The sequence below is a fragment of the Hyperolius riggenbachi genome, chromosome 9, assembly GCF_040937935.1.
Source record: "Hyperolius riggenbachi isolate aHypRig1 chromosome 9, aHypRig1.pri, whole genome shotgun sequence".
Classification (NCBI taxonomy): domain Eukaryota; kingdom Metazoa; phylum Chordata; class Amphibia; order Anura; family Hyperoliidae; genus Hyperolius; species Hyperolius riggenbachi.
Genome location: NC_090654.1, coordinates 194,758,584 through 194,780,298, shown reverse-complemented (window position 1 = coordinate 194,780,298; position 21,715 = coordinate 194,758,584). Strand labels below are relative to the sequence as shown.

Below are 21,715 nucleotides of genomic sequence, written 5' to 3'. Positions count from 1 at the left end.
ACATTCAAATTTACATCAAACTTAGCAATTGAAACTGTACTGACATCAAGCTGAAAATGAATGAATGTGAAGTAACTTCACAGAGCTATCAGAAGCCAATGGACTAGTGTTCACAGACTTCTGACAACATAACAGTTTACATTCATATTTAGTCTGATACTAATTAGATCCCAAACGTAATAATTAATGACAAACTGGGATTGCATTAAAGTGAACCTGAACCAAGTAAAATTATTTAAAATAAACTCATGATGTACCTGAAAATGAATACTACACACTTACCATAACTTAATTTTGTCTCAGAAGTTCACCATTTCCTTCTAACAATGATTCCTTCCAGTTCTGACAAGATTTTGACAGAACTGAAATGTATCAGTTGCTGTCAGTTATATATCAGTTGCTGTCAGTTATATATCAGTTACTGTCAGTTATAGCTGAAAGGACAACTGATGGGCGAGGTCAATGTCCATGTTTCCCTGTGGCTCAATTGGGCGATATTACAGTTTAACAGCATGCTGACCCAGAAGCTGTTACAAGGTCATCGCCAGTTTTAAAATGGAAAATGGAGAATTCAATTGATCACAGAGGACCAACAGGATGCAAGAGAGAAGAAAGAGATCGAGGAGGTACACAGGAGGTAAGTATAATGCGTGTATGCTTGTTTTGACTTTTAATTTTTAGTTCAGGTTTGCTTTAAAGTACAACTACATTTGAACTCAAGACACATTGATTAACTGATGTGCAACTAAAGTCGAAAGCCTGTGCTCACTTTCTTTATTAAACAATCCCATACTTCTCTCTCTCAGTACCTGTAACTGTACCTTCAAACTCTACACATAGTAAAACACTTTTCCCCCTGAATCAGAAATGTTATTTTATTGATGCATAAATCCCTGTGTTAGGCAGGCTGCATACTTATCTAATTTGTATTGTTGGTGTTTGAATCCTGCATAACCAATTCAAAACAACCGAATACTCCCGACTGCCTATGTTCAGCGCTGAACAAATGGACAGGGTCAGGAGGAATTTTCTGCCTTGCGAGTCACGTTGCTTTTGACATTAGTTAAAGCGTTCCAGAGTGTTACGTTGTAACACCTCTGGTGCGCATGCGCAGAAGAGCCGACTGGCGCGGCTGAGCCAGATTACCGGGACCAATACCAGGAGGACGGAGGTACTCGGGAGGATGGCGAGGGACTCAGCGGTGCTCATGGATTAGGAGGAAGCCCCGGGTAAGTATAGAATCTTTTAAATAGCCCATCTCAGGTACACATTAATTGCATGATGCAAGCGATTCTCAATCGGGTGAATTAGAACTAGCGCCGCTGATACGCATTGAAGTGCAACTTACCGTCGTGATACCGTACTCGTAATGGGTGCATGAAATCAAGTTCGTTTATGTGTTAACTAGTGGGAAAGGGCCCTAATTTGTGCTTGTTTTATCACACACAGTAAAACTCGCACTGCTGCACTGACCATTGTAGTCAATGGCTCCCTCAGGAATCGCAAGTCCTTCACAATCCAGTCCACATTCACGCTCTTTCCCTGCGATTTTAAATCAGAGAGCATTTACATCACAATTACAATTTATCCTGCTGCATCTTAAAAAATCCAGAATGAACACATGTGAGAATAGGCAAACACAATTGCAGAGTAAATTCAGAACTGCTGAAACCTGGGAACTGCAGGAAAAAAAACACTTTGCACGCTCCCTGCCCAAACCTGAATGAAAGCTATAGCCTGCAGTTTATGGAGCTCCCTGTACTAATTACTTGCTGCAAAGGGTTTGCAGCTCTAGGAAGCAGCAGACCAGCTCTGATACTGTCAGGACTGGAGAGGTTGTATGAGATCGTGAGAGGGGAACATGACACTGAGTAAAAGGGGAGGGTAGCAGGCTGCAAGGAGGAGCCCCAGAAGCAGAATGATCTTTGTCTAGTCCAATCATTCCTATGTGCACAACAGCCTTGTTAGTGTCACTCTGGATCCAAAGCTAAGCATCTGTCTGTGGCTCTCTCTGCTGGTAACTGACATCTCTGCTCCAGGAGCAAAGGGCCAGCTGGTGTTCTGTAGTCAGCAGCCGACACTCTGCTTGCGCTACGTGTACAGAGGACTGAGAGCACTCCACTGCAGGACTATCACAGCTCCAGCCTGAAACTAGTTCACACCTGCCTGCTCTTCTTCTCAGTGATTATTTCACTTGTCAGGTGGCTCTGCGCTGCCTCAACACTTTATGCTGAAGCTGCTGAGTAGAAAGCTACCTTTCATTTTACATCAAGATACGCTCCTGGAAAGAGAAAGATACGTTCTTTCGTCCCAGAGGATGAGAACAACTTTCTGAGCCTGATCCATACAGCATGAGCGACCGGGCTAGCTGTGAGCACGTTGCTTGGGGAATCGCGGCGAGCATGTGAGTTTCAGCACCATCTGGCTGGTGGACAGCTCCGCGGAACGAGACTGATTAGACCGGCAGGATGGCTGGAGACTTTCTTTGTTGCAGATGAGTGAAAAGCTGACTCGTTTTGCCGGTGAGTCCTGGTCGGTGTGCAGGTGTATTGGCCTATGGGGAATTGGGATGAGTTGTAATGGTTGGTTCTATAAAGAATAGTTTGTAAAATGCAGTTATCATCAGTTATTTCACTTTGGAAGAAACGTTGTCTCGTCACAATGACAAAGTTATGTGTGTGTACCCTGTGGATAAAGACATGCATATCAAGGGTGTTTACTAGAGAGATCAGCTACCTTACGGAAAGTATTGCCCACCTGGGGAGCTATCTTGGAAGGGCTTGTATGTGTTCCTGTGTCACATTCCTACCTCTCTAGAGAGTGTGTGTGTATATATATATATATATATATATATATATATATATATATATATATATATATATATATATATATATATGTGTGTATATATATATATATATGTGTATATATATACATATATATATATATATATATATATATATATATGTGTGTGTGTGTGTGTGTATATATGTATATATATATATGTGTGTATGTGTATATATATATATATATATATATATATATATATATATATATATATATATATATATATATATATATATATATATATATACTGTCTTTAAGTGGAGAAAATAGGTATATAATTAACTTAGACCAATAGGCTGATTTATGGAGAGCTCATACCAATGACTAGTTCTACAGACAGAAATAAGTGCCAAAACACATAGGATACCTTTTGGAAACTTGCCCCGTACTTCCAGCTGAGCCATGGAATGCCCTAATGATCAGGGATGTACATCTATATTTCCAGCAGATAGATGGTTCCAAAGCAGCTTCTTTGACCACAACTTGCCTTATTGGTGCTACACTTCTCACTTGGAGTCCTGACACACTTATATAATAAATGGAAAGGAAAAACACTTTCACCCCAAAACAACCAATTGTAAATCATAGACCATTGCTTGCACTGCCTTGTAATGAGGAAGGTGGGATGTGATTGGTTGCTGTGGGATGTTCAATTTTCCAATCATCATCATAATGACCATCATCATAATATCTATACACTGCCTGGTATACGCAGAGAGGATATCTATCTATCTATCTATCTATCTATCTATCTATCTATCTATCTATACATCCTATACACAATATATACATAATAATAATAATAACAATTATTATTATTATCTTCTATCTATCTATCTATCTATCTATCTATCTATCTATCTATCTATCTATCTATCTATCTATCTATCTATCTCAGATGTATAGCAAAGAAAATTGTAGCAAAACTGGTGCAACTTTGTAACATTTGCTTTGAACAGACAATCAGGATGTTTTATTAGTACTTTATCTGAACAGCTGTTCTGTTTTGTGGCAGTTGTACTCCAGCTTGCTTGCGCTGCTTTTTGGAAAATCTATACCATAGCGCTGAATGGGTTAATGCAGGCTTACACATGGCTGTATACATTTTGCATCTAGAAGATTTGATTATGGCATACTCTTCCATTCACTTAGAGATGAGGTGTTGTTTAATACACAAGCTGAAGTCCCCTGAAGTGGCTGTGCTGGAGGTTGTATACTCAGGTGCTGGTTCCAGCTTCTGAATTCCCTTTCTGATGGACGAGCAGCTTCCAGGACTGCTGACCTCGCACCGGCTCTCCCCTCTGTGCTCACAGGGAAAGTGCCTCCAGGATCACTTTCATTATCCTTTTATAGATCATCTGTATCTCTGGCAGCCCTGCAAGGAGCACAGGTCCGCTAGGCTATTGAGTCAGCTGGATGAGAGAGAATCAGATGGTTTAATATGCTCTCTTAGGTCAGATGTGTTCTGTTCATTGTCTGCTTATTTGCACTCTATGAAGTGCTCCAAACAGCTCCTGGCTGAGCAGATTATATTTGTTGCCTTTGATATTCATTGTAATGGAACAAGGACTGAGCTGGTAATAAGGGCAAACAGAAGAAGCATAGTGAGGCAGAGCAGTCACTGTCCAGTACCCAGTGCTGAAAAGTTCGTTGCTAGCTACCAGCGTAGGTTTCTGAAATGCTTGTATCAAAATAGGCTGAGTAGTAAATATGATACTGTTTTTTTTAATTTGCAATAACAAGCATTGTTATAGAATTAGCTTCCAGGAGTCACTGCCTTTATCATAATATCAGAATCAATTCTGAATTGTAATATGAGAGTGATCAAATCCAATGCTGATTTTGATGGCCTGATGGTAGTGGCTCCCAAAACCCAATCTTTCAACAATTTTTTTAAGGGCAAATACAAAAGTATCACATTCATTAATAAACCTTTGCCGATGCCATAAATGCATTAACATGGCTAACAATATTTAACCAAATGTTCTTGAAAAGTCTCTCTCTCCACTGGGTCCCTCTATTTGTCCTGTTTCTCTCTGTCCTTTCCTTTGTCATTTTTCTCTCTTTTCTTCCCTCTGTCATGTTTCACTCTGTGCTTCCCTCTGTCATGTTTCTCTCTGTCCTTCCCTCTGTCATGTTTCTCTCTGTCCTTCCCTCTGTCATGTTTCTCTCTGTCCTTCCCTCTGTCATGTTTCTCTCTGTCCTTTCCTCTGTCATGTTTCTCTCTGTCCTTCCCTCTGTCATGTTTCTCTCTATCCTTTCCTCTGTTATAATTCTCTCTGTCCTACCCTCTGTCATGTTTCTCGCTGTCCTTCCCTCTGTCATGTTTCTCTCTGTCCTTCCCTCTGTCATGTTTCTCTCTGTCCTTCCCTCTGTCATGTTTCTCTCTGTCCTTTCCTCTGTTATAATTCTTTCTGTCCTACCCTCTGTCATGTTTCTCTCTGTTCTTCCCTCTGTCATGTTTCTCTCTGTCCTCCCCTCTGCCAAGTTTATCTCTGTTCTTCCCTCTGCTTCTCTCTGTCATTCCCTCTGTCATGATTCTCTCTATCCTTCCCTCTGTCATGCTTCTCTCTATTCCTACCACAGTCATGTTTCTCTCTATTATTTCCTCTGTAATGTTTTTCTTTGTCCTTTACTTTGTCATGTTTCTCTCTGTCCGTTCCTCTGTTATGTTGCTCTCTATCCATCACTCTGTCATGTTTCTCTCTATCCTTCCCTGTGTCATGTTTCTCTCTGTCCTTCCCTCTGTCATGTTTCTATTTATTTGTCCCTCAGTCATGCTTCTCTCCATCCGTCCCTCTGTCATGTTCCTCTCTGTCCTTCCCTCTGTCAAGTTTCACCATTAATAGCTTGCTCTTATTCTAAGCCCCCCCCCTTCTTTTTATTTCTTTGTAAACAACCCTCATCTCCATTTTATCCCTTTTATTTGTTTTCTCCCCGAGGATTTGTTTCTCCCTTTTTTTTTTCTTTTCTCTGCCCATTACTCTCTCTTTTACTCTTTTCTCTCTCGTTTTCTCCCTTTATCAATCTTCGCTATATTTACTATTTCTTACTGTCTCTTCTGTCCTCTCCTCCCCTCTCTCCCTGTTTTGGTCACCCCGCTCTCTCTATCCTTCTCTGCACCCCACCCCATCCCCTTCTCTACTTATTCCTCAGTTCTCTTTCTTCTCATTCTGTCCGTCCTCTGATTCACTCCATTCTTTCTCTCCCCATTTCATTCATCTCACCTTTCTCCTCTTCCCTCAAGGTTTAATTCATGCTTTTTTTGTGATAATTTGAAAACTGTGATCAGATCTAAGAGAGATCTAACCATTGCCACCTTGCCAGTTGATAACCTTCCAGTCAGTTCTCAACAGGTTATCCATTGGAAACATGATTGGGAATGGGGAAAAAAAAATGAATAAGGCGGGTAGTTAATCAATAGCTATATTGGTTTCTACAGCATCATACAGTAAAAACTAGCAGGACAGTGGCACCATCAATACACAGTCACGTTTGGGTTGCAATAGTGCAATCAATTTTGGATTGGGGAATATTTAACAGTTTGATTAGTCAAGCAGCTATTGACCTGTGTACAAACCTATGTATAGACACCTGTACTCCATTTATCTGTCCAAATCTTTTGCTTTCTCCTGAATACCCATCATTACCTCTTCACACTTGTTCCCCTTTGGCATCTACTAGCGATATAAATCAAAGTTCCCGATATAAATTATTATCTGACAACATAAATACATGTGTAAGCATATAAATATACTTTTTGTAAACAATACTGAAATACATGGCATCACAAAACCATGGAGATGCTGTTTCATTGATGCCTCATACTTAGAACACAGGATCTACAGGCAATTACGGTATTATGTGACACTTAGGCTGTCCTCAACATGTAATCTATTCCGACATATAACCAAGCCGTATCATAGCAACATCTTGTGATATTTTATACTACGTGTTGAGGACAAAGTTATAAGCGCTGCGCTCACTTTGATTGTCTCAGGTACGAACACTGATTATGACAGATTATGTCATAAGCGCACACATTTGCTCACTAGGTTTCATAATTAAATCAGATTGGCGCAATGATAGATTGATGGCTTTAATTAACAGGCTGATTAAACATAATTAATATTTTTAAAGCTAGCTTGAGAATATATGAGTCAAATATTTGAACATTTCATTTACCTTATGCAAATAGATTATAACTATAAGTAAATTATCTGTTTTTTTACATCAATAACCATGTTATTAGTTGTATATGATTCATTTTATCTTTCTTAGATAGATACCTATGTCTGTAGCATAGGTAACATAAAAGACAGTGTTTTTTATTTGATACTTAAAAACACAGGCCTATATATATGCAACTAACACCATGTATAAGTTATTATATTTTCAGTCTTATATAGCTGTGAATTATATACAGATGATATAAAAGTAGGCAGGTAATATGGGGCTGTTAAAATATATTAATGTATTTTGATATCTACTGTTAAGCCTAAAGCCTATTAAACATTTAAACAAAAAACATGCAAACATATGTGTACAAATGTGTATATGATATAAAAAATGAACAGACACGTTTCTTTTTATTACCTGTAAACAATATAGCTCTTTTTGCATGTCTGTCTGTCTGTCTATCTATCTATCCATCTGTCATCACTGACCCGGCTATGTATATGAACAGCAATGCCTAAATCAGCAGACCCATTTGGTCCATGTTTGTAGGTAGAGGCACTCATCATTATTAAAAAAAGAAAATGTGTTTTCTAACAGTTGAACATAATAGGAAGCGTGCCATTGGAAAGGTCACTACATATTCATTTTCCAGCGTGACACGAGCTGCATGTGCAATGCATTCATTTTGCAGATGTGGGCCAGTTTATATTTAGAATTCCTATCCACTCGCAATGTGTTTTGTTTTGTGGTAGGGGAGAAAATGAAGCTATTGTCTGATTGATGTGGTTCAACTATTTGAGCAGTGGAGGCAGAGCAGAATAGACTTCTCGTCCTTGAGTTTGCTGTTGGTGACCCAGTAGTTTATGGGGAAAAAGTGTTTTTGAAGAGAACAAAATGTGTATTCCTTTTGTCTGTGATCAAGGCTACCTGATTTTGAATTATTAAAATGATTAAAAGGGATAAACAGACTTTCCATATTAGTCATTGCTGATGACTAAATTGGTATGTCCAGTAGCTCTCTCCTGAATTTTAATAAATAAATATGATTACAGACCCAAGCCTATTTAAATTGCCCTAAACACAATGTGCCTGTGGCAACCTAACAGCTTCTAACTGTCATTTTTACGGTTCTGGTGTGAAAAGGACACAAGGAATATGAATGGTTGCTTAGGGCAAAAAGAACATTCTTTCTTTAGAGCACACAAGGCAGAGCCAAATGACTAGCCAGGCATGGGGAATGTGATCATTTAGAAAGAATGAGAGGATATTTGTATGACATTTCCTAAGCACTGACAAACACCATACCAAGGGATCAGCTGTTACTATCTACACAGTATAGTACCTCACAGTGGCATAGACTACACTTCCAATATGATCTGGTCAAAAATGTATTGACTTCCTAGATTACTTGACCGTGTCATACTGGTCTTCCAAGAGGATGGTTTGTTAAATATGTCCGTATCATGAAACTTACTCTTTATGTGCATGTGGTGTGGTTAGGTGCTCTTGTATAGGTACAGTTCTCAGCTACAATGGTGAGTGATGAACAATCTTGCCATCATTGATGAGACCCTCTGGGCTAGGCACACATCTCCTCTCTGACAGTTTACTGCAACATACACACAGTTATACATGCTTTCTCCTTTCCTGTGCCCAAATGGAATCAGTGCTACTAGAAAAACATTATAACTCGGAATAGGCAATTCAGATGTTACAAAGGTGGCCTCTGTGAGTCTCAGTTCCCAGTGACTATGGAATGGGTCAGTTGGTGGAGAAATACAACACATGCATGATATCTAAATATCATTTGTATATTTACAGACCTACAGCTTTTCTTTAGTATATCTAAGACCCATTTCCCTGAGCTGGAGATTACTGGATTTGTTATACATTTGGCCTCTACTCGGTGGCAAAAGTTTGCAACCATGCCCGGGTAATACTGGGGCCCATATGCAGTTAACATTTTCACCTGAGTTTTCTTCTAGGTGAAATTTTCACAACTTCTAAATAAAATGCCTTTTTAAACCAACAGCAAGCAAGCAAGAGAATACTAAAAATGAGTACCTTTTTACCTACTTGTTGGTACTTTTTCAGTTGCAAAGTGCTGAGTACAAGATGAAAAATTATATCCTAGGAGAAAACTCAGGAGAAAAACTTTGCATTGCATATGGGCCAGGGGTGGATAAAGGCTTAAAGAGGCTCAGAGATGAAAAATACTAAAGCTCTGATACTTAGCCAGGGCTTCCTCCCGCCCCATAAACACGTCTAAGTCCCACGGCGCTCCGGTAACAGGCTCAGTGACGTAAGTCCGGGTCTACTGTGCATGCGCGGGAGGTCTGCGCATGTGCAGTACACCCTCACTGGCATCGACTGAGCCTAGTAACGGAGCTCACTGCGGCAGAACGGCAGACCGCGGGAGGATGGTGTGGGACTTAGACGCGTTTATGGGGTGGGAGAAAGCCCTGGGTAAGTATCAGAGCTTTAGTATTCTTCGTCTCTGAGTCTCTTTAATGGATTTAAGGGTTGTGTGACGCTATGACACATAAGGTTGATATGGCAGACAATCTGTAATACGATCAGGTCAGGTTTGCAGGATCACTTATGTTCTTCAGTGATCTTAGCAGAATGGTAAGAAATCAGTTTCACTGGCAAATATAGCAACTCCTGCAAGGTTCCATTCCCTGCACCTTCTTTATTGTGTTCTTTACAACATACAATAAAACGCTGCAAGACATCTTCATATACCAGCAACACAGGAAGTTTGATAATTCAATCAGTGAGTTTATCAGGTCGAAGGGTAGGGTTAACTTACCAGGTTCAGCTTAAAAGGTGCTCCCTGGCTTGCTCACTTTATGCCATCAAGAGCATCTGCTATGTAATTGTAACTTAACAGCAGTTTGTGGATACCTGAGATATGTTAATGCCTCGTCAAGGCTTCTCTGTAACTCTCCATCTTATTCTAGTTAGTGAGAGTTCCACAGGGCACTATACATATAATAAAAGACACACTGAGAGCCAGCTCCAGATGTTGCTTTTATCTAGTAAAGCACAAAGTTAAATATCCAACTAGGACAACCATTAAAGGAAACCAGACGTTGAGTGAATATAAAAGAGACACTGTTGATCTCTTGCTGAAAATACTGCTTGCTTAGCACCTTTTCTGATCCTCTGCCCTTCATATCTTCTGAATCACTGACCCGGGACAATTATGCAAATGAGATGTTCTGCCTCCACTCAGACTCCACTGGCCACATGGTTGCCACAGGTGTGGGATTCAGGAGTGCTGCTAAGCAACACATAATTCAAAGGCCTTGAGGCCTTTTTCTCCAATAATAATAGGCAGCCAAAGGTGTAACCACTCCCCCTAAAAAAGGAAGCCCTTCAGTATGTCGCCAAAGTGGCACCCCCTAGTAAAGGTAGCCACGCCCAGGATAGATGGCCACCCCCAGTATAGATAGGCAAAGGTGTGTCCAGTAGATTAATGGTGTCAGTAGGAATATGTAGCTTTCTGCTGACTCCCCATTCCCAATGCTCAAAGACCTGCCGATCAGCAGTGACCTGAAGAGAGGAGAGCAGTGCACAGTAACCGTGTGGCAGACTTAAAAAGCAAGGAAAGGGGATACAACCTCTTTTTAGTCATTTTGTAGCAGTGTTTACTATCATTATTGCTTATTTCCCTCACTTCCTGTCATAACAGGAAGTGGGTAAATATCATAAATGAAGACAGCAGCATTAAACCCCTTTCCATAAAGTGGGAAAGAGCTATGACCCGCACCAGTTTTTGTTTCTATCTCCTACCCCAGGATATCAGGATTCATATTAAACCCAATAAGACCTAAAGATAGAGTTCTAAAGATAGGAGGCAAGGAAAAATCTCAGAAGGGACACAGATTGCACTAAAAAACCCTAAATAGGTTCCAGCCTTTTCTACACTATCTAATACTTAAAGAGGAATCTTAAAATTTAAAACACATACAAATAACAAATAAGAAGTACAATTCTACCAGAGTAAAATGAGCCATAAATTACTTTTCTCCTATGTTGCTGTCACTTACAGTAAGTAGTAGAAATCTGACATTACCAACAGATTTTGGACTAGCCTATCTTCTCATAGGAGGGTTCTGTGGGTTTTCTTTATTTTTAAAAGCACTTAGTGAATGGCAGTTGCTCCGTCCAAGTACCAAAATAGTGTGCAGCGAGCAGGGAGGCTGGCCAGCATTTTTGTAGTAATCATTTTCAAGGAATGCTTTTATAAAGAATAAAGGCCATGCTGAGATTCTCAGCACCGACAGGTTTTGGGCTAGTCCATCTCTTCATGGGGGATTCCCCCATGAAGAGATGGACTAGCCCAAAACCTGTCGGTCCTGTCAGATTTCTACTACATAGGAGAAAAGTAATTTATGGCTCATTTTACTCTGGGAGAAATGTACTTATTTGTATGTGTTTTCAATTTTAAGATTTTTTGCAACAGTTCCTCTTTAAGTAGCCTTTTTCATGAACTTTGTTCATTCAGTTACAGTTCCCTAATTTTAACTTAACATGCAAAAAGATAAACTAATTAGCCTGGCTGGAATAATCCACATTGAGTAATCCTTTGTGCTGATGTAAAATGGCAGTGTCAGACCTCTGTGCTTCTATTTAGCCTGCTTAGCCACCAATATTTATTCAGCTTATTCTACAAACAGTTCAGCATTGTGGATTTATAGGTAACGTTCATGCAGAGAACTTTTTTTTCTTAGTTCACTCAGCAAGGCTTTATTTTAGCCCATGCTGTGATACATGCAAGGCTTGGGTCAAAGGCCAGCAGAGTATGGATAGCAGACCTGCTCATGCAAGCCAGATATCCTAATCAGGATTCTTGGGGAAAGGGGCCTGCAGCCCAGCTGGCTGCCTGATTGCATCGTCTATCAGCCAGACACAGCACAACCGCTGGACCCTCCTAGAAATATAGCCGGAATCCGTGCCAATATTTGCTTCCCAGCAGTGACGCTCGCTAGATATACGGATTGTAACTTAATTCGGCAATCTTTACTGAAAACACAAATGAGTTAGCCGCTACCCTCATTGGTAAGTGGATAGCTGTCAACTCAGGTCAATATATACTGAGCTTATTATTTATTTACAGTTGGGATCACCAAACATAGAATTTCAATCCTGGTGTAATGCTTCGAAAAGCTTTTAAAGTGGGCCTGAACTCTTGCACAGGACAGAAAGAAAACATATAGAAATGCACCCTGTATGTATTTACAGAGTTTAGCCTGTCTAATGTCCCCTTATCTGTGACTAAGCACAAGTTGTAATTGAATCCCTCAGCCGTGTCAGCGGACTGCCATGGCAGAAACCTCATTTGTAAGCACAGGATGCTAACAATATGCCTGCTTCCACGAAAGCAGGAAGTAGACAAACTGCAGATTTATTGCAGGATTCGTGTCAGCTGTGACACAGAAATTTTTTTCTGTAAAGCGTATTATGCTGTTGCTTATCTTTTAGCGCAGAGAGGAAGTACTGAGTTCAGGTCCACTTTAAAACTTAAAGGTAATATACTATTTAAAAATCTTCATTAGTTAGTATATTGGTTTTAAATATAACATGATCTTTGTTTAAAGCTTTTAATTTATTTGTGTTTGCTATTTTTATGTTTAAAGATTTATTGTATACTTTCATAGAGTCAGCCACGTTAGGGCCGTTTAAAGGTACAAGCAACACCAACAATTTATTATGGCAAGGTGTCCTTTCTGCTTGTGGACAGGATGGTAATTGAGTAGCGGGGAGAGTGAAGTGTACTTAATTTATCAGTATTACCTTTGCTAATTATATCCGTCAGCTGTGTGTTTTTTGTACCCAAGTGTCAGATTAAATCTAATTAAAGTGGAACTGTAGCTGATAAACTTTCCTAAAAACAAACACTGTGTTGATTAGCCTTTCCATGATAATAGAATAAAAAAGTGTCCTGTATAGATATGGCCACGTAGGCAGGAATATTCTGCAGTCTCGGGAACACTTTGGATTGGACATCACAATGCTTGTTACCTTTTAGACAGTGCTGCTTTAATTATTTCCATAAGTGGACCTGAACTCAGAACTTCATCTCTGCTCTAAAAAATAAGTAACAGCATAATAACCTTTAAAGAAAAACATTACTTTGTTACAGCTGATAGAAATCCTGCAATAAATCTGCAGTATGTCTACTTACTCCTTACAAATTAGCTGCTCTGCTGAGGCAGTCAGCTGACACAGCTGAAAAATCAAATGACAGTTGTGATTAGTCACAGATGAGGGGAATTAGAGAAGCTAAACTCTCTAAATACATACAGGGTGCATTTCGTTATATTTTTCTTCTGTCCTGTGGCAGAGATCAGGTCCACTTTAGACACTGACACAGAATAGGTATGGACATCAGGTGTTCTGACTCCAGTTTTGATTACCCTAATTCAGTACTTGTTCCAAGTAATTGATTTGGAGGCTGCTGGGCCAACAGATCCGCATGACAGCCCAGTAGCTGACATTAAAAAAAAAGTACATATACTCAGAAGAATATAGTGGCTGGATTCTTTGTTTAGTTTATAGTGTTACTGATTCCCTACCTGGCATTAAAGCTGTAGCGTATACAGTCTTACCACCTCAGCATTGGCTGCCACAAATGGATGCTAAACTGTGGTGACTGGAAGGTGTTCTGATCTTCTCACTGACAACAAAAAAGCCAGTTTCATCAGGTGAAATATTGGTTTATTGATTAGGACCTGTAGCATCTCTTTCAGACTAAACTTTTTATATCCTTTTCACCTTAATAGTTGTCTGGCAGTACAGTACTGGGGCAAAGGTCAAAGAAATAGGTCACAAAAGGGCTTGGAGGGGTGTGGCGAAGTTGGGTGGGTGGATGCATGGCATGGGTGGAAATGGGTATAGCTGTGATTCCAGAAAAGGAAGTCTGGCTCAACAGAGATGAGAATAGCCAGTGCTGCTGGGGTAATTAGGTTGTATATAGGATAAATCATGGGCCCTTCGTTGAAATTATTGGATAAAGTCACACTGCCAGTTATGGAAGCAGTGACCTACTGCAGGGAAAATTAAAAACTGCCAAGGGCATGGCTGTATTTGATCTTTAGACTTCAGCAGTCACCGTTCTGGAATAAGATGCAGCAGGTAGAGTCAAACTAAATCATAACACTTTAACTTTATCTCCAGTTTATTCTGGGTAAGCTAAGTGTACATATGCGAGAACTGGTACCCATCGGGTTTCGGAAAACGATCCCTTGGGCGACAGTTCGTGAAACGATGCTGTACAGACACACCCCGTGCCTTGAGGCTAGCGATGTGTTCTGTTGCTATGGAGGGGGCAGAGGTCCAATTGGTCCCCAGGGGTTGAATATAGCATTGCCATAGGTAATGCTTGGGCATTGGGGTCATTAAAGACCTTAACAATCCCCCATGCATGAGCAATATCGATTGTCTGCCTCTGTACACACATAATGATCATTGGCTGTAACGGTCGTTATCGGCAGTTTCAGCCGACAGTCATCGCATGTATCTAGCTCAATTTCAACAGTTAGTATCAATAGCAAACATCGTACTGTGACAGGTTGCTATCAGGGATGTTGAGTCGAAGTCGGAGTAAAGGACTAGTTTTGATTTCTCTTTCACAGCCACTCAGTTTAGTTAATATGCATCTCTGGTGTACATAAAAAACACAGAGGAACACTAATGCTTAAAAGTTAGAGTATTCCAACACATTGTCTGTTTAATAAGATTCACTGGAACCCCGTATCAGCTGGGTTCCAGTGCATAGATCTTCCCTTTGCAGAAAATGGCCCTGGCCTTCTGTGTATCAGATATAGAAAAAGTAGAGGCCCTTTCCTGCAAGGTGGCACGGCTACACGCTGAAACACAGCTGATATGAGGCTCCAGTGACTCTTATTATACAGACGACATGCTGGGGCTTTCACGTTGGCAATGACAGGCCGGGGTGGCTAACAGGGTAGAGTGTCAGCTTCCTGGCCAGGAGCTTCTTGTTCCCAAAAGCATATGCCATCTTAATATAGCTTTAACATTCCTAAGCTTTAGCAGTGATGAAATGCCTTTTATGTTACATACTTCCAATTAACAAGATTGTGATATGTAATTCAGAGGTGTCTGAGTTGAGAAATCAGAGGAATCATAAACTGAGGAGTTGAAGTCAGAGTCTGAGGATTTTTGTACCGGCTCCTCGGCCCTGGTTGCTTTGCACATGAATTCGGAAGCACAAAGGGTTACAGCCAGGCAAGTAGCATTTTCATTAGGGAGTTAGCAATGGTACCGTCCATATTCTTCTCAGTTCAGGTTTCCTTTAAAGAGGATAATAATGGCAGCCCAGGTATTTATCTCACTTCAGGCTTCCTTTAAAGCTAAATCTTGGCTCTGGCTTAATTAAAACGTGTTACCCCTCCTCACTGCCATTAATGGCTGGTCAATACATCAATAGAGAAAAGCCTGTTGAGAAGTATGGGATTTTAACAGTGATGATGAGATAGAAGATGCTAACACCTCTACCACTCCCTCCTGGCTTCGATGGCAGGTGGATCACTTCAATCCTGTGATAGAATACTCTAGAACAAGCAGGAAGGGGGCACGACTATACCCACACCAATTGGAGTATTGGAGAGAAGTCTGGTCACAAACCAAAAGCAACATTATTGTCATAATATGAATATAACTTCAGAATCCAAATAATAAATATCCAAGTGGCTCAGCAAAAAGTAAAGAAATAAAACAGAGAAAACATCACAGGTTCTGGATGTGGAAAAAGTAGATTTCTCCTGAAACCGTTTGGGAATTACAAATAACTCAGGCTAAGGTTAAAATTGCCTCACTTGTATAAGGCCATATGCAGGTCCGGCGCTGCCATTAAGTCAAAGGGGACACTTCTGGGCTCCCCCGTTTTCTAGACTCCAGGTGGTCTTCCCCAACTGCTCCCGAGTCCCCTGCACTATGTGTGGCTGCATAATTCACCTGTCCCAGTGCACAGCTCTGTCCATGCTCCGTTTTCAACCCCTCCGCATGCCTCTTCTCCATGCCCTGGCACAGCTTATTTACACATAACCTGCACCGCATAGAGAAGAGGCAGGCAGCAGTGGACTGAAGACTGAGCATGGATGGAGTAGCCCACTGGTACAGTTGAGTTATCACAGTGCAGCCACACATAATGTAGGGACCCCGTGGAGCAATTGGGGAGACCATCGGGGGGGGGGGGCTGATGTTAGGAGCCGACTCGGGGGCCCGCTAGCACTGACTTTGCTGTGTGTGTGTGTGTGTGTGTGGGGGGGGGGGCAGGTTACCCTTGTCCAGGGACCCTATGCTGCTTAAACCGCCTTTGTGATATAAAAAGGTAAGAGCTGCTGTAGATTAAGTTGGCTTAACACATTAGGAATAGTTAATTTTAAGATGGGAAAAGAAAATGGTTAGGGCCAATCTACAAAAATATCCAAACAAACACACCCCCACCCCACCCCACCCCCACCTAACACTATGGAGCACAACCCCAAAGAGCTCCCATATGCTCTACAAGCTCCAAATATGGCATCATGTGAGGTCCTTTGGTTGAGGCGCTGATGACTTTTCAAGTAGGGCAGCAGCATCATAGATGAGGCCTGGCCTCTCTGTTTATCTGTTAGACCATCTCTCTTTGTCACCTATTAGTGGGGACATGGCTGCCAAGTCACTAGGCAAATCCTCCTATTGCCATGATGTAGATGAGATAGTGTAGGTGAAGGGGAGTGTAGGATATGGAGTTGAGTTTCTGGGATGCGACATGGACATTATGTGGGAGTTGCATTATAAACCAAATCAGGGGGCAAAAAAATGTCCTGTATAATGTATGGGCTGGATGTTCTTTGGGATTTTTATCCTTGTCTAGGTCCACACTGGGGAGATTTACTCTCACTGAATGGCCTTAACATGAGCCCTAGAGATTTTCTACTTTCTCAAAAAAAGGCTGTTGCTGTCTGTGTCACTGCTGGAAAGACTTACTCATCACAAAAACAGTGAGTTGGGCATTACATTATCTCAGGTCAAATTGTCCCACCAGTGTGAGAGGGAAAATGTAATTATTATGCCAACGTTTTTGTATATTTTTGCCAAAAGGTGAAGACACGAATAACATCAATTAATAAAATAAATATAAAAATATAAATAAAATCTCTGTAGCTGTGCACAAGCTATCAATTTACCGGGATTGGAAGCAAGAATTAACCTTTCCTGACCTCCACCCAAATTAAGCCTGGTACACACCTTCAGTTTTTATTGGCCAATTTTACCGCCTCCATGTAGTATGAGGGCCATTAGATTTTGAATACTATGAATAGACTGAGTAGGTAAGTACACATACTACATGGAGGTCAATCAAAACTAAAGGTGCGGACCAGGCTTTACTTCTAATATAAAGCCTAGTTCACGCTTTTAATTATGATTGGCCAATCACTGACCAATTTTTCCTACACAATCTGCTCATGGTGTTCAATACCTGTTGCCCCTCACACTACGTAGAGGTGGTAAAAATAGTCAGTAATTGGCCAATCATAATTGAATGTGTGTACCAGGATTGATGGCCCATACACACATACAATTTTGACTGGTCAATCACTGACCAATTTTACCATCTCCATGTAGTATGAGAGTTTACCTACACAATCTGTTCATAGTATTCTAAATCTGTTGACCTTCATACTACATGGAAGTAGATCAATGTTGACCAATCATTGACCAATTGAAATTGAAGGTGTGTACCATTTTAATTATGATTGACCAATCACTGACCAATTTTACCACCTCGGTGTAATAAGAGGGTCAATAGAGTTTGAATGCTATGAAAAGTTTGTTTAGGTAAGATATCACACTACATGGAGTGGTAACATTGGTCAGTGCTTGGCCAATCTTAACCACTTAACGACCAGCCGCCGCCGATAGGTCTTTCCTGTGTTTCCATGAAAACGGCCGCTCGGTCTTTCCATGTCAGTTCACGGAGGGGGTCTCCGTGAACAGCCTGCGAGCCTCCGATCGCGGCTCGTGGGCTAAATGTGAACACCCGGGGACGTAATCCACAGTGTTTACATGTTACGGCACTGCTGTCACAGCAGCGCCGTTAAGGAGATAGGCGATCCCCGGCCTCTAATTGGCCGGGGATCGCCGCCATCTGATAGGCTGAAGCCTATCTGAGGCGGTACAGGACGGATCGTTGTCCTGTACCGCCTATAGTGAGAAGGAGAGGGAGGGAAGGAGATGGAGGGGGGAATAGTGCTGCAGAGGGGGGCTTTGAGGGGGGAGTGCAGGATATGGAGTTGAGCTAGTCAGGATATGGAGGATATGGAGTTGAGCTAGTCACAAATAGTCGGCGGTGATCAGACCCCCCCAACAGGACATCCCCCTAGTGGGAAAAAAAGGGGTGAAGTCTGATCGCCCTGCCTGCCACCTGATCTGTGCTGGGGGCTGAAGAGCCCACGCAGCACAGATCATTCAAAACAGCTGCGGTCCTTAAGTGGTTAATTGAAAGTCTGTACAAGGCTTTACACCGGTTGCTTGTAAAAAAATGTGGGATTCAAATTAGCACCTGGAGGCAAGTGTAATCCCATATGTTCTTCTAAGGTGATCTGTGATGTGTTGTTTGCTAATCTAGAATTAGTTTATAAATTTGTTAATGCAAGTTGATTTGCCATGAGTTGCTTTTTGTTAGCTTATCTGTGATTGGTTGTTCTGAATTGCAAGCTGATAGGTGACTGAGTTCTTTCTGCATAAAGACTACTGTGTTGCAGTCAGTGGATTATAAAATGTGCTTAAAAGCTGCATTGATAGTTTATCCTGATTCAAGGATATGTTCCACCGGTGCACAATATACTCTGGATTCAATTTAGCCTATGTGTGCTGTTATTTATAGCTGCTATTGTTATACCAAACAAGATCTATTTTCAAATCTCCCCAGCTTAACATCAAGTGCTGGAAACATGTATTGTAATATCTCTTGAATAGTGACTTGAACAAGTGACTTTAATTGAATTGCCTTTTAAACATGAAAATGGAATGGGAAATGGGAGAGTAATATTCCATACACTAGCTATCTAAAGACATCAGCAGAAAACATCAATAGATAGCTTGGACCCCAAAACTAGACTCCAAAGAGTGACTAGTGTTGTGACACTCTATACAGCCTTTTCAAAGGCACCCTCAGTGGTTTCATGCCTGTCTCAGATGCTCCATTTATGGAACTATCCAGAGCCGGGACAAGGTCCTCCAGCACCCAAGGCTGAGACACCAAAGTGCGCCCCTCAATCCCTGCCACCCCAGCCATCACACACTGATTGCTATTAGACTAAGAGGCGCCACAGGGCCCACAACCTCCCCAACACCTTAATATCTAGTTATCTGGCTTGCAGTCACTGCCATGTATCCCCTTTTCTTATTTCTTTCTGCTTCAAACACAATTAGGAATGACAGCTGAATGAATTCTGCGCCCCCTCCTACACTGCGCCCTGAGGCTGGAGCCTCTCCAGCCTATGCCTCGGCCCGGCCCTGGAACTATCATTCTCTGACTCACAAAGTATGAATTATTTCCAAGCAATAACATTAGTCATGAAGCCCAACTCCTGGAAACAAAATGTAGTTCTGAACAGTGTGGAAAAAGATTAGAATCACTTGTGCTAATACTTGCATCCCTCTAGAGATTATTTTTGGCAGTAAGGGTGTAATTTCATCCTAAAGTTTTTACATTAAGGGCAATGTCAGAATCCCAAATGTTTGCTCACAGCCCATGGGCAGATACACCCAAATACCACTTACCTATATATATATATATATATATATATATATATATATATATATATATATATATATATATATATATATATATATATATGCATCAGGGTCATGGGATATCGGATTTGTGGCCTAGTAGGCTGCTGAATTTCTGTGGGATTGCTTGATATCGTGCCTTTGTCCTACAGAATAACCTTCAATATTTAAATACAAAGAGGAATGTTGAATCAGGCATTTATGAATTGTATGTGTAGTACAGATATTTCATAGAACATTAGTAGCAAAGAAATCATATTTTTATTTTCAGTTATATACCTTATTTTATAGCATTGCATCATTCTCTAATATTTGCAGTTTACACACTACACTCTGTATTTTAAACTATGAAAAAGAGCAGGGCTAATGGCCCTTTGAATCTTCCTGTTGCAAAATCTTGAACAAACAAGAAACAGTGAGAGACAAGTTGAGATAAGTGCTTCAGAAAACCGCACTGTTGTCAGTGCTATCCCAACCCAAGTTGGGACAGAGAGCTCAGAAAAGCTCTTTTGCATAGTAGATAACAACTGAATTTTCTGATCACTCTTACACATGATTGGGTGTCAAGTAACTCACCCATTCTTTTGATTGTACCTTTTGTATCACAGTGTGGACAGTGGCGACAGACCAACACAGATGCTACCTTTCAGCCCAACCACTAGTTACTATATTGATATATACACACAGGCAAACACGCCGAATCCAAGGAGACTTGGGCGCAACCCGCGCCACTGTAGGGCGTAACCAGCGCCACTGTAGGGCGTAATAGGAGTTATGGCTATAGCGGCGCACAGGGAGTAACTTCGGCGCCGTCAGAAGACGGAGCTGAAGTTACTTTTAAAACACAATAATTCAGCCTCCAGCAGTTGCTGGAAGCCAAATTGTTTCATTCCCCACTATCCATGGAGGCCTGGAGGGGGAATAGTATTTAACACGGCCGGGAACTTGTGCAGCAGCAGGATCAACCATACCGGCTGTATCCTGCGCCGATTCCTCTCGTACGCACTGACAGGAGTAGAGCCAAGGTGCAGGTAGACTGGTAGCACATGTCTCTACTATACAAAACATGGCCATGGCTCCACTGCTTCATATGCACCCCCTGAACCCTCCCTCACTTGCGCGGCTAAGGCTGGTGCCTCTCCCACCTCTGCCTTGGCCCATAGTCATTCATGTGAAAGCAGTACAATTAAATCCTCATAGCATGGTCATTGACAGAAACGGGTTTTCCCCATTTCATTTGGTCTGTTCCTTCTCACAAGCCTAACCTCTCTTCAGGAACTGACAGGTCATGTGCGATGCAGTAATGGCAATTAGAAGATATAACACTTTTGCTTCTTCATTCAGTATGTACATTTTATACATGCCTGAAATGCATTTTTTGGTGCATTGTTTGTTTTACATACTGTATACTTTAAATGGAAAACAATTGGTATTGTTATTTAGATGGCGCTTAGGTGCAGAAGAAAGTATACATAAAACGCAGATGTGAAAATGAGCTCTATAACGTTTGATGTAACACACTGATAACAACCACACATCACTCAGGCTGGACATCACAAAGTACAGAGGTCCTAACAATGAAATGCCTATTTATAAAGCGTTGATAAATTGCCACTTGGTAGCACACTTATCATCGCTAATCATTGTACTACATGGTGACTCATAACATTAGCTTATCTGTAACGTGCCAGAGTTTCTTGCTAAGTTTAGCCCTGCTCCAATGAGCAGCAATGTTTTTCTGCTCGCCTGGTTGGCTAGGTCAAATGATGGGCTAGGTCAAAATTGGCCTGGTTGGCTAGGTTAAATTGGCAACTCCTGGTTGGCTATGTCAAATGATGTTCAGAATATCATGTGACCTGACTAACGAATAAGGGTGCAA

The 21,715-nt window shown here is 41.2% G+C and overlaps 1 protein-coding gene across 1 annotated transcript in view; it reads left to right on the top strand.

Annotated features, from left to right (window-relative positions):
- The first annotated feature begins 1,973 nt into the window (after positions 1-1,973).
- TAFA4 (TAFA chemokine like family member 4) overlaps positions 1,974-21,715 on the top strand; it is a 422,848-nt gene continuing 403,106 nt past the window's right edge. The window contains exon 1 of the mRNA XM_068253832.1: positions 1,974-2,522. The gene's annotated coding sequence lies outside the window, so the exon portion shown is untranslated. The remainder of the gene's footprint in view (positions 2,523-21,715) is intronic.